A 13,394-nucleotide genomic window follows, 5' to 3' on the forward strand; every position below is an offset into this window, starting at 1 on the left:
GCATGCAATAGCTTGAGTGAAAACAGCAAAGAGGAACCTCATGACAAACTGAAGGTGTTACAGTGCTTAGGAGAACTAGGAAAACTTGAAAGCACAAAAATTGAAGGAATCCAAAATTTCAATTAGGATGCATCTGTCTTAGATCAGTGTTGTCTGAGACAGGAGATAAGTTCCAGTTGCAGCACTTGTCTTATGCAAAGGCTGTATGTAGTCTATTTTAAATGAGCAATTCTAGACAGAGCTGATGAGCAGGCAACCAGCCTCATTGATCTTGCTTGTACAATAAAGATTACATACTTACTTACTGGCCTTTCTTTCCACACTTCAGTCCTGCAATTATCATTAGCATAGTAACAGGGAATGCAAGTAGCACGTTATGTTGATATAAAATTTGATGAAATTGATTTTTTTCCCATATTCTGGAACTGGTTTTCCAGTTTTGTAGCTAATCAAAATCACTAGGTGGCAGTCTATGCCTGTAAGTAATTATTTTGCTATGTATTATCCTCCTTTTAAAGTGCATTAAAGAGATTGAGATCTAATTATCTAATGTTATAGCAGTGAGAACTCTGCACTAATATTCAGCAGTAACTCTATGCAGATTGTGGTTGCTATCTGTACTGTTACTCAAGTCTCTCTGGACAGGTAGTGAGGAGAAAAAAAAAATACTTTTAGAATAAATCATAATCAAATCTAAGACTTTTTTTTTTTTTTTGCCAGAAAAGCTACTTAAGCCCTGTGTTTTTATTAAAACACAGATAGAGAGGTATACTAATAAGCAAAAGCCCAGCTTTTGGACTTCATATAAAAAAAAAATCTTAGTTGTTGATTAGATGAGTATGTTTTGAAATTGTTTAATTGAGGAAATGTATGTAAGCATGGCAGTATGTAGAATTTTCTTTGCTATGAGAGCTGTACCTAGGATATCATGTTTCTTCCTGTGCGTCTTCTGTTAACATCTCAGTGATGTCAAAGCTGGATTCAGCCTTAGCAAATCATTATTCTTCCATGGATATTAGTAACTTCTGCATTAACTGAATGCTTAGAAGTCAGTTGCTGTATAATCCTCCTTCCTGAAAACATGTAGATTCCTGATTATTACTACTTTATTTTTATATGGAAAGTTCCTTTTGAATAAGGGAAAGGAAGTCTTGTTTTTTTTTTTTTTTTTTTTTTTTTCTCCTTTTTTTTGCCTCTCCCTTAGGTCTTACACACTGGATGGTGTACTCTTATCTTACTTCTTCTCTCCTTCCCCATTACCTCCTGCCAGGTCACCGTTTTGCAGAGGTTGCATACTCTAACCTGCAGAATATCTTTATTGAAAAGGAACAAATACCTGCTGCTCCATACTCCTGCTATCTTGGAAAGGTTTCTTGTTCCTTGTCTCCAGAGCAAAGATGTAAAAACAAATATTTTGTATCTGGTTCTTTTGCCTACTTTATTTTTGTAGCCTAGGTAGTCTATTTTCCTTTTTAAAGGATGCGTATTATTTTAGACTTTGGAGAAAATAATTGGCTAAAATATCTGTACACATTTGTCTTCAAGCCTATGGATGGATTTAAAAGGATGCTGGAGGGTAGATAATTGTGGCTGCTTTCTCTGCTTGGAATATGAAATAAAATTGTAGCATGGAATAATTAGTATTAACTCTTTTGCAGAATCATAGAATGGTTTTCAAGACCACACCTGTTCATAGGTCTTATCACTTACACACAGATGCCTTTCACAAAAATGCACTTGTGTGTATGTATCTGGATACCTTGTTTTGGTGAAGTTATGTTTTATGCAAGTATTGGAAGTTTAAAGTGCTGCCCAAAATGTTGGTGGGGAGATACGGTGACATGCTATGATTCTAGCCCTCTGGAAAAGGAGTCTGGAGGCTCTGGCTGATGGGAAGCTGCGTCTGAGCCAGCAGTGTGTCCTGGCAGCCAGAGGGGCCAACTGTACCCTGGGACGCACCAGGCCCAGGGTGCCAAACCAGGGTGTGAGGTGGATGGGGAAAAAGATTGTGAGTAAAAATTAGAATCTGTTCAGTCTCTCCAGGATACAAGATATTTTTTTGCAAGCTGGAAAGTCACTGAAGAAATAGCACTTGTATAGAACCCTGTGGGTGCAGGGGGAGTTGAATTAAAGATTTCTCCCTGTGGAAAATTTCAATCACATCAAAAAGCAAGTGATTTAACTGCATATGAAACCATAGAGCAAGAAAATAACATCCTTATGTGAGGATGACCTAGCCACATCATTCGCAATCAGCTGGATGCTTTAAAAATGATTTTATTTATCACTTCCATATTTGTTTTGCTCTTCTTTCTGCCTGCCTTACAGATTTGGATCTCTGAAGGACAGGGTATGTTTTGGGACAGATAACTGCCAAGGCTGTTCTTAGCCTTCAGATATGGAAATTCTGTGGCTTCCCTATGCGCACTGTCCCAGCGCAGGATTATGTTTTCAAAGCTCTTTCTTATTGATCAATCCTCTCTGGACTCTGCTTACTGCAGCTGAAGATTATGGGCCATCCAAAGCTGAGTACATTACTCTACTTGGATCTTACTGAGTAAAACATGATTGCTTACAGCTTTCTGCTGATATATCTCATCGTAATGCTAGCTTGTCATGCCGCCCTGATGTTTATTTCCAATGTCTGATCCGCTGTAATCCCTGAATGTTATTTTGCAGATTCTGTGTCTAAGGTGTAAGCTTGTGTGTGAGTTTTCAGAGAACACTTCATTCTCAGTAAATGACTGGTTTGTATATAGTCCAGCAACATAATTCAGGAGGTTTTGTTTATCTATCCAGGAGATGCCTGCCTTTGTAAAATTGAGGTAGTCAACTTTGGAGAAAAGTGTTTACTTAAACACACAAAAAATACTGTGTTTATGAGCTGCAGAAAACCACTGAAGGCAGACTGTTTAAGTGAAATGCCTATGGTATGTATGAAACGCAGCAATAAGCTGAGGAGAAAAATTCATCCTAAAGTAGCATGAGAAATGAGTGATTAGGGGTTTATTTTATAAACGTTGCTTGAGAAGTAGTCTGCAAGCTTATTGGAGAAGCACCCTGCTACCCCTTTTATGGATATGCTTGTCCTTACGCACACAGTGCGTGTGCTTGAATGAAGTAGCTCAATATTTTTTGATTTGTCAGACTTCAGTTGGGGTTGGAAAACAGGTTGGAAAATTTCACTGAGTTAAAAGTGGTTTGTGTATCTAGATGGGGTAAAATTTAAGAAGCCTGGAGTTTGGTTATCCTTGTATCTTTGTGAATAGATTTTAGCAGATAATTCTGCAGGGTTTTTTTTTTTTTTTTTTTTTTTTTTTTTCTCCCCTGATTCTTCCAGAGCAATCTGGCAAGACTGTGATTTTGTTCTGATTTATATAAATGCCTTTGAATAGGAACATCTGGAGAACGTGTTCCTTGCTCATTACACAATTGTACATTTTGTTCATTTTCATCTTAATAGCCAATTCTTTTCTTAGGATTTTCAGCTAAAAAAAGTTATTTGAGAATTTGATAATGGCATAGTATATACTTCTACAATCTGTATCAATGGGATATTGACATAAAGTCAATGTTTTTGCTTTGTTTTTAGTGTGTCTGTTTCGAAAGCAATGCGTACTTTGTTTGGGACTTACTGGTTTTAATTGTTTCTTCTTATAGATTGTAAATCTGTTTGAGAAGAAATAAAGGACTGATGCTGTAATATGGAACTTAGAATTGTAGATTGTCATAGAATTCTTGGAGTTGGAGGGGACCTTTAAAGGTCATGTAGTCCAACCCCCTTGCAATGAACACGACATCCATAGTGTTTCCCAGGGCCTGAATTCAGCCTGACCTTGAGAGTCTTCAGGGATGGGGCATCTACCACCTCTCTGGGCAGCCTGTCCCAGTGTCTCACCACCCTTATTAAAAACAAACAAAAAAGGGCTTTGCTAGTATCCAGTCTAAAATTCCCCTCTTTCAGCTTGAAACCATTTCTCCTTGTCTTAAGTATGTGCCATTCCTTGGATCATTTTTGTAGCCCTCCTTTGGATACACTCTAACAGGTCTATGTCTCTCCTGTATTGGGTTCTACATCTGGGCTCAGTACTCTGGACGAGGCCTCATCAGCACAAAGTAGAGTCCAGAAACCTTAGAGACTCTGTCCAGAGCTTTCAAAAGCTACTGCAATACATTTTAAAGGTAATTAAAGATATTTTTCTGAGCATAAAGTGTTTGCTGCTGAACTCCATCAAAATGGAATTTTCCATTTGAGAAAATCCTTGCTCTGAAGTGTTTAAAAAATAATATTGTAGTAATAAAGCATCAACAAGGATGAAACATCAAGTATTAAGAATGCAAGATGGAATTTATGAATATTAGCTATGTTTACAGTCTGTATCAATACAAAGTTCAGCTGCATAATTTGTATGCCTTGGTTTAGATGTCACTCCTCAAGCCTTTACTATTCCTTAAATGGAATTAGAACATTCTCAAGTGCCTTGGTTAGACCTGTGATCAGCCTGCTCTCTGTTTCGTTTGTATTCATTGCATGGGACTAATTTAGCACGTCCACTATTTTTTCTGCCTCTGAAGTTGGTGATGAGTATGTGATAATTATCACTACTTCAGTTTAAGATGATGTTGCAGACTTTATTGCAGGGGTACAACATTGAGTTTTCATGGGAATAATTTGTTACAAGTATCAAACTGCTCAAGTCATAGAATCACCAAGGTTGGAAAAGATCTCCAAGATCATCCAGTCTAAATGTCCTATATTTTCCTACTAAACCTTGTCCCTCAGTACAACATGTGAATGTTTCTTGAATGCCTTTGGGGATTGAATGCCTTTGGAGCTCCATGAGCTTCCTGGGCAGTCCATTCCTGTACTTGACCACCCTTTCAGAGAAGAAATTTTTCCTAACGTCCAAGTTGAATCTCTGCTTGTGCAACTTGAGGGCATTCCCTCTAGTCCTATTGCTAGATACATGGGAGAAGAGGCTGACTCCCACCTTCCAGATCCTCTTTTCATGTAGTTGTAGAGACAGTAAGGTCTACCCTGCACCTCCTTTTCTCCGGACTCAGCAATTCTAGTTCTTTAAGCTGCTCCTTATAAGACTTCTCCTCCAGACCTCTCACCAGCTTTGTTACCCTTCTGTGGACCTACTCCAGGGCCTTGATGTCTTTTTTTGTAGTGAAGGGCCAAAAACTGAAAACAGTACTTGAGGCGTACAGGAGGACAATCACGTTCCTTCTCCTCCTGGCAACACTTTCTGATACCAGCCAGGATGCCATTGGCCTTCTTGGCTATCTGGGATACCTGCTGCCTCATGTTTAGCAGAACGTCAACCAACACCTTCAGATCCATTTCCTCCACACAGTCTTCCAACCACTCTGCCCCGAACCTGTACTGTTGCTTGGTGTTGTTGTGGCCAAAGTGCAGGACTAGGCACGTGGTCTTGTTCAACTTCATCCCATTGGCCTAAGCCCAGAAATCCAACCTATCCAGATCTCTCTGTAGGGCCTTCCTATCCCCAGAGAGATCGATGCTTTCTCCCCGCTTGCTGTCATCTGCAAACTTACTGAGGGTGAACTCAATGCCCTCATCGAGATTGTCAATAAAGATATTGAACAGAATGGGTCAAATATCTGAGCCATTTTGCAATGGAAGCACTTTGAGGAGAACGTTAATCTTAATTCGGTATTGTCTTCTGGTGACTAGCATGACATAACAGGCTAACAATTACTGAAAGTCTCCTTTATGTTACTTTGTTGAAACATTATATCCTTATAATCTGGCAGGGATTTTTCCCTATTCTATGGGAGCACTGCATATAGATCATTTTTTTCATGTACTTTGCATTATCTGAGATACATGTTTTTCATTACTGCAGATTCTTGGTAATTTAGTACTTAATTTTTTTTTAGCGGCATTAAATCCATGCTGCTGTGTTGAGCGTGGTTGCTTCACAATACAGACTAGAGCCAGCTTGCTTTCAGACTGTCATGAAGTATTTCTACACTACTGATTCTAATGAGTAAAGAGAAGCTGCCTCTGTTTCTTCCCCAGTTTGTCACTCAGTCTACCCAGCCTCTCATAGCAGAGAGGCTATGATTTAATACTTAGCTTTGGTAACTGTTGTGCATTTTCCTGTTGGATATCTTGTAGTGCTATGTAATATCTCACATAGTCAGAAAATTTGTGGAACTGATCAAAGTTGGTATATTATCCCACGTGTAAGTGTTTGGTGAGTGCTGAGTTTAGAGCTTGTTTTTTCAAGTGAATATTCTATCACCTGATACAGCTTTCCCAGTCTCCGTAGTCAGTTATGCTTTTCTGCAGGTGTGCTTTTTGTGCAGCAAAAGTTTGTGGTGGGTGGGCAAGGGATAGGATGAATCATTGCTGTAGGAACACATGAATGCTGTGGTGTGGTTAGGCAGAGTGCTTTTTTCTTGAGCCTGGTATAACGTGGTGTATGAGCCAGGTGATCAGAATGAATTCATCGCTGAGTGGGCTGCCTGCATAGTCAGCAGCAGAAAGAAATTCTGGTGAGTAAATCTGCAGCTTTGATGTGAACTGTTGATAAAATGTTTTTCTAACAATTTGGAGCTGAATCAGCAGGGTAGGTGCAGAAAAGATGTTAGGACATCCAGCACGTAGCCCTGCGTGGGGCTGTTAATGAGCCATAGAATAATAAAGGTTGGAAGGAAGAGGCCTTGAAGGTCATCTGCTCCAAACCAATTTTCACAGTAAGAGTCAGTTTGGGTTGCTTGTGGTCTTATCCAGGAGAGTTTTGAATATGTCCAAGGAAGGAGCTTGAATAACTGCTCTAGATAGCTTGTTTGAACATTTGTCTAACATCAGAGTGAATTGTTTTCCTTAAGTAATTGTTTTTCCATTTTGCATCTGTTTCACATATCACCGTGCTCCTGAAGAGAACTTCTATGCAGTTGCTTGTCTGCTTTTCTAGTATGGAAGAATTAAATGACGTGCAAATTTACTGGCCGTTTCAAGTTAATGCAAAAGCTTTGCGTTAGCCTCTTCTGACCTCTTCTGTTCCCACCTGCCTGCTGAGAAATGGAGAAAATTAGGTAACACATTTTATCATTTATGCTTTACTCTTTAGCTTTTGTGGGGATACCAGTTTTTCGCAGATGATAGGAAATCTAGCATGGAGGACAGGGCAAGAAAAGTAAGTTTAACTTATGTTCTGTCAGTAGGCAGAGCTGTAAATAAGCAAATTTCCTGGGTCTTCCCTTACCCAGAGAGCCACAAGCCTGGCAGTTAAGTAAATGCTTAATGTTACTTCATGTTAGAAACAACTTCAAGCTTTTACTAGAAAGTAAGTATCCTTTCTTTCCACACCTGCAACTCACTAACTGCGCAGACTTTAAGAATTGAGTAAGGTTATAAGAATAAGGTCATGGAGAGGGTTGCTCTTCATCCATGCTAACGATTTTTTTTGTGCTCCAGTAGTTCTCCTGATATTGAGATTCTTTGACAATGATGATTAAATGGAAATTGAATACTCTTTTCTCCTAAGGGACTCTTAGGGGAGAGGTAGAATTACAATTTGACTATAGGGAGCACTTGGGAATAAAACGTACCGCATTGAGCAAGGGAGCATCATGCTGAGAATGCTTTGAGCTGTTGCTACTTCACTTATTCAGATCTGTTTATATGTATGAATGCTTCAGAAATAGTAATCAGGGAAGACTTAGCAGCTGAAGGGGTATTTTTTCTACTTATAATTTCCAGTTTACCTGAATTACTCTTCTGAAAGGAACAAAAGAAATCTGGGTAAACCTGCGAGGAATTCCTGTTCTTCATAGCTACCTGTCAGGATAGGTGTCCTTTCCTTTGAGCAACACTCTGGTGATCAGTGCTTCAGAAGTATAGGTTTATTTATTTATTTATTTCCTAACTGAATCTTTTCTGAGAATCCTGTGAAGCAAATGAAACCAAGCAGTCATTTGATTGCTGTAAAGCTTTCATATGGAAGATGTCAGGATCCTTTGTTGCAGAGTAGTGTTATAGCAGATTCTGCAGCAATAGAAGAGGGAGTAGAAAATGTAGTTCAGTGCATGCAGGTTTCCTTTCTGACCTGGATTTCTGTCACTTGCAGTTTTCTTAATTTTTCTTTTTTCTTTCTTCGTTTTTTTTTTTTTTTTTTTTTTTTTTTTTTTTTTGACTTAGTTATGTCTAGATACCATGTCATGACTTGTTGGTTTAAGGGAAGAGCTGGAATACTATTATGGGATTGCCTGCTAATTAACCAAAATTCAAATGGATTTTACATTCATCCTGAGCTGTGGGATATATGTTTAGCTTTAGAATGTATTTAGCTTGTTGGACTCTTCTGACTTGTAATGGCGATTTTTAGTTGAAGCTACTGAGATCACAGGGCAAATAAAATGTTGCCTAGATAAATGGCCAATAATTTTATTATTGAAACAACCCAGTATTAATCTTTTTTTTTTTTTTAAGATGCCTTTTTTAACAAGAGTGATGTAGAAATACCCAAAAGAAAAGTGTCCTTAAGAAACTAACCAGTACTACACAAACTACTCAAATATTTGAACATATGCTCTTACAGAGCAAAATGCTCCAGAGTTGGAGCTTTGGGTCATGTGTTAGTATATAGGAGATTTCATATTGTTTGAACAACTCATTTTTAGAGATAAATTAAAACAGAAACATGTTTCACTCATTGTAGATATTGAAAGCTGAAATACTTTTTTCCTGACAGCTTGGAATAAATAAAGAAGAAGCAGGCCAAAACATTAATGCGTAATAATCGACTACATATGCCTGTAGACATGTGTTCTGTTAGGTTGCTATGAAGCTTTTCCTTTTGGAGCAGGAAATGGTTGTAAGGCTGAGTTAAATCCATTGCCCCTTAGGCAGAGTGTCAGTGACAGTTTGAGCACTGGTTGAGGTTCTTTTTGTTCAGAAAATGTCAGAGACCAATCTTGTTTTATTCAAATAAAAGCAGTTCACAGGTGGATGAAAGAACTGAATTAAAAAAAAAAAATCAATCAGCTGCTACTTTTTTTTTCTCAATTATTAATCTTTTCAGATTTATCTTTCTAGGTGATGTATTTATTCACTTTGTTAATGTGCATCTAACCCTCCTTCTGAATTCCTGAGGTGGAGACATAATGAGAATCTTCCACTTTCCACATAGCTCTGTATGTCACTTGTTTAACTCACTGCATGGAGAAGAACACCAGTGTGTTCAGATGGCTGAAAGTAGGGATGCTGAGAAAGCTGGGCAGGCTGAATGAAAGTGGAATGTCTCCTCAGAGGATGATGTATGAGGGTTCAGATAAGGTAGAGGTGTCACTTCCTTCCATCTGTAGTGGAAATCTGAGTTTTTACTTGCTTGTTTTGAGCTGCTTTGCTTTGAAAGCCATGTTTTAGGAAATGTTTCTTCGTTGATACGAAGTGAAGTATGGAAAGATAAAATATCTCTGGATTATTAGTCTTGAGTTAAAGTTCAGCTGAGTGAATGGTTTCCAAAGGCTGATATGAATAACTCCATCAAAACAGAATTCCTTTCCGCATTTTGAAAAGTATGTAAACATACATAAGCTTTTAGTTTTCAGTGTTTAATATTTGGTATTCCTTTTATTAATGGTTTTCAGATTGTGTAAATACAAATAAGAGGCTAAAAACATACCCTAACATTTCTAGTGTTCAGGAAATTTGCTTTATCTGATGACGTGTATATCTTTTGTTCTGAAAGGCTAGCTTTTATGTAAAACGGGATCATAATGAAACTGTATCCAAGACGTGTTTTCCCATCTAATGAATAGAAAAGGCGTACTTTGGGCTTTGGTTGAAAGAGGGTCCTTATGATTGTTATACATCTAAAATTAATTCCTAAGTTATGAATCTCATATACTGAGAATTACCAAAATGTATTTACTGTTTCAAGCTGTAATACCTCAGGGTTACACCTTTACTTCTGAAAGTTGTAATTAGGTGCTTCAAACAAATTATACTATAACTGTTGTGGTATATTTTATGTTTTCTTTCACTGCTTCTCGTATCATTTATCTTATTGTACCCATTTATAGCATCATGCTGCCTCTAATTTAATCCCCAAATGATATTAAACAATTACTTTTGAAGTTCTTATAAGTGACTACTCAAAAACTAATTTTGTGATTGTTCAAGTCCATTTAATTTTTTTTTTTTGCATGATGATATTGCAATTATTTATAGGACCAACGCACAAAACTATTTCAGCTTACTCTGAAAAATCTGTTCTTAAAAGAGTAAGATCAGGTAAGCTTAGTATTATTTGATTGTTTCTGGGCAATCCATTTGTTTTCTTATGTGACAGTAAGCATTGCAGGCTTGTTTTACCTTTCCATCTATAGTACATCCATGAGATGGCTTCCAGTGCTCTGCCTGAGAGGGAAGAATTGTGACCAAATGGAACAGCACATCTAAGAGAAACAAATTCAAATGCAAACTATGCCCTAACCCTTCACTTATGCTGCTGCTGGTTTTCAGGCATTTAGAAGTGTGGTGAATTTAAAAAATGCATTTGCTTGTATATGATCAGAATACCATGCGAGCAAATGAGGTGAAATGCTTTGAACTGCCTGTAAATGTCTATGAAGCAGACACGTGTAATATGATGTTACCACGTTGTAAGTTTGAGACAAAATGATTAAAAAAAATAATTAAGAAAAGCAAACATTACATTTGTCGTTGAAGAGAAGGGCTTCCTGACAGGCCCAGGTGGTGGTGAAGCCTTGGGCAGGTACACACATGTTCATGGGTGCTTTATGCTGCTTTTTCCTGGCTAAAAATTCTTTTGGCTGAAGAAAGCTGGCTGTTCATTGGATTTTACTGGCTAGAGGCCCTGAAAAATAAAAATACAGGTGCTAAATGGAGACTTGGATTGCTCAGGCCGCTACCAGTGGTTCAGGCACCTGCAGCGGAGGCCTGTTGCACATTAGCAGAGGGGAAGGCTGTGGTGCCCCTCAGTAGAGGGAGACTAAGGGGGATGCATACAGCGTGTCCTCTGGGGTCAGGGGCAGCAGCGTGTGGTTGCTCTAATTTAAAAATCATTCTATGGCTGTGTTATAGGGATTCTTTTGTCTTTCCATGGCATTTCTTTATTTCTCTGTCTTATGGGTTAGTTCACTGATCTACTGATTCTGCATTCTGCTAAGCTGCTCTTAGAGCCAAAATTCCTTTTTCCTCACGTGGAAAGGAAAGTAGTGATGTGACTTAAACTGTCCCCATTAGTCAATTTCTAAGGGTAGACATAATTCCCTTTTGAAGCTTTTCAAACCATTTTTTCTTCTTGATAAATTTCTTGGCAATAAAGCCAATGATTGACATCTGTCTGAAATTAGTATAATTTAATTGCAAGGACAATAAAAACAAACAACATTTTTATAAAGATCTATTCCGTGTGTGGATTTCCTAGTCTTTTTATGGGAATCTTTTTGGTTTGGGGCTATTTTTGTGCAATGATGCTGGTAGTACATGTAAAGGAAGAATAGAAAAATGCAGGCTTGGTGTTTTACTGAGGCACACTGGTAAGATAAATGCCCAGCAACAGTAAATGTCAGTGCTATGAAGTTATAGCCATTGTGACTTTGTGCATCACTTTTGGTCTGAAGAACTTTTAAACATGGTACCTGTAAGGATTATTTTTTATTCAGGACATGTGAAATGAAATACAATTGACCCACATCTGGAAATTACTTTGGTTAGTTTGCTCATATATTTTGGAAATGAGAGCTGTTTGATCTTCCTACTTGTAAAACGTTCTGAAATCTGCAGGGTGATGTGATTCAGGAGTTGATCACGATAATATTCAGTGACTATTTGGCATATTGACAACAAGGAACTTATCTCAAAATGATTCTGTTAATCTGGAATTCAGTCTTACTTGCTGATTTAGCTATGGTAACATGTCTCCCACAAATGGCAATTCTTCTAAGTTCTAAGAAATTAAATCTTGAAGTTTCTTGGAAATCAATTTCTAAACAAAAAGTGGCCCAGTGTGCTCATATCTAAAAAGTACTGTAGGTCACTGGGATTTGATACCCACACTCATTTTTAAAGAATGAGTAGAAGTCATGGAAGTTCAGAAAACAATGCTTCCCTCCAGAAAAAATAATAATAAAAAAAATAAGGTGCTTGAAAATATTTTTTGTCTTGCCTGTGAAACTGTAACATCTCCTGCAGTTGTGCTAGGCGTTCAGACTTGTGATGACTTACATAGCCTCACTGACACTACTAACAATTTTAGTATTGTTGGATGGCATTCTTTTTTACTTGCCTTAAATGAGTTTGTTTGAGTGGCTGGAAAGCTGCCTGATGGAAAGGGACCTTGGTGTACTGATGGACAGTCGGCTGAATATGAGCCAGCAGTGTGCCCAGGTGGCCAAGAAGGCCAGTGGCATCCTGGCTTGTATCAGGAATGGTGAGCAGGGTGAGGGAAGTCATCCTGCCCCTGTACTCAGCACTGGTGAGACCTCACCTCAGGTACTATGTTCAGTTTTGGGCTTCTCAGTACAGAAAGGACACTGAGGTGCTGGAGTAGGTCTAAAGAAGGGCAACAAGGCTTGCGAAGGGCTTGGAGAATGTACCCTACAAGGAGCGACTGAAGGAACTGGGGCTGTTTAATCTGGGGAAGAGGAGGCTGAAGGAAGACGTTATTGCAGTATTTGAAAGATGCTTACAGTGAGTGCAGGGTTGGTCTCTTTTCACTGATGACAGGTGGCAGGACGGGGGGAAATGGCCTCAAGTTGTGCCAGGGCAAGTTTAGGTTGGATATCGGGAGAAACTTCTTTACAGAAAGGGTTGTTAAGCACTGGAATAGGGTCCCCAGGGAGGTGGTTGAGTCACCATCTTTGGATGTGTTTAAAGACCATTTCGATGTGGTGCTCGGGGCCATGATTTAGCGCAAGGTTGTCAGTTAGGGTAGTATGGTTAGGTTGTGGTTGGACTTGATGATCTTTAAGGTCTTTTCCTACCTGAACAATTCTATGATTCCGTAATTCTATGGTTCTGTGATTCCTAGTGATGAACCAAATTCTTTAGGAAATGCAGTCTTTCTTTAAAAAAAAAATAAAAAAAATAAAAAAAATAGCTGGTTAGACTGGGATCTGCTTATGGGGAGTGGTGGGAAAAGACAGCGTACTGGAGACAGATGACGCTTGTAGGGCCATGTATGTTTGAGGGTGGACAGATAATTTTGATTGTCTGGAAAAAAAAAAGCAGTTGATGTAACAATGTTTTTTCTTTGTTGTAACTTTATTAATGTTTGCAAGTATTTATTCCTCCTGTGTAAACATGACTAGTGTGTTCGTTTGCATGTCATTGAAACAACTTATTTTCCTTGAAGTGCTAATAAGAATATTGTAAATTACTTAAACTG

General features: G+C 38.4%; 1 protein-coding gene across 2 annotated transcripts in view; it reads left to right on the top strand.

The window, feature by feature from the left end:
- Window positions 1–13,394, top strand: part of BCKDHB (branched chain keto acid dehydrogenase E1 subunit beta) — a 107,434-nt gene that overhangs the window by 7,454 nt on the left and 86,586 nt on the right. The window lies entirely within an intron of this gene.

Source organism: Centrocercus urophasianus, unplaced genomic scaffold (assembly GCF_019232065.1).
Source record: "Centrocercus urophasianus isolate 14NV4802_14NV808 unplaced genomic scaffold, USGS_Curo_1.0 seq_10, whole genome shotgun sequence".
Taxonomy (NCBI): domain Eukaryota; kingdom Metazoa; phylum Chordata; class Aves; order Galliformes; family Phasianidae; genus Centrocercus; species Centrocercus urophasianus.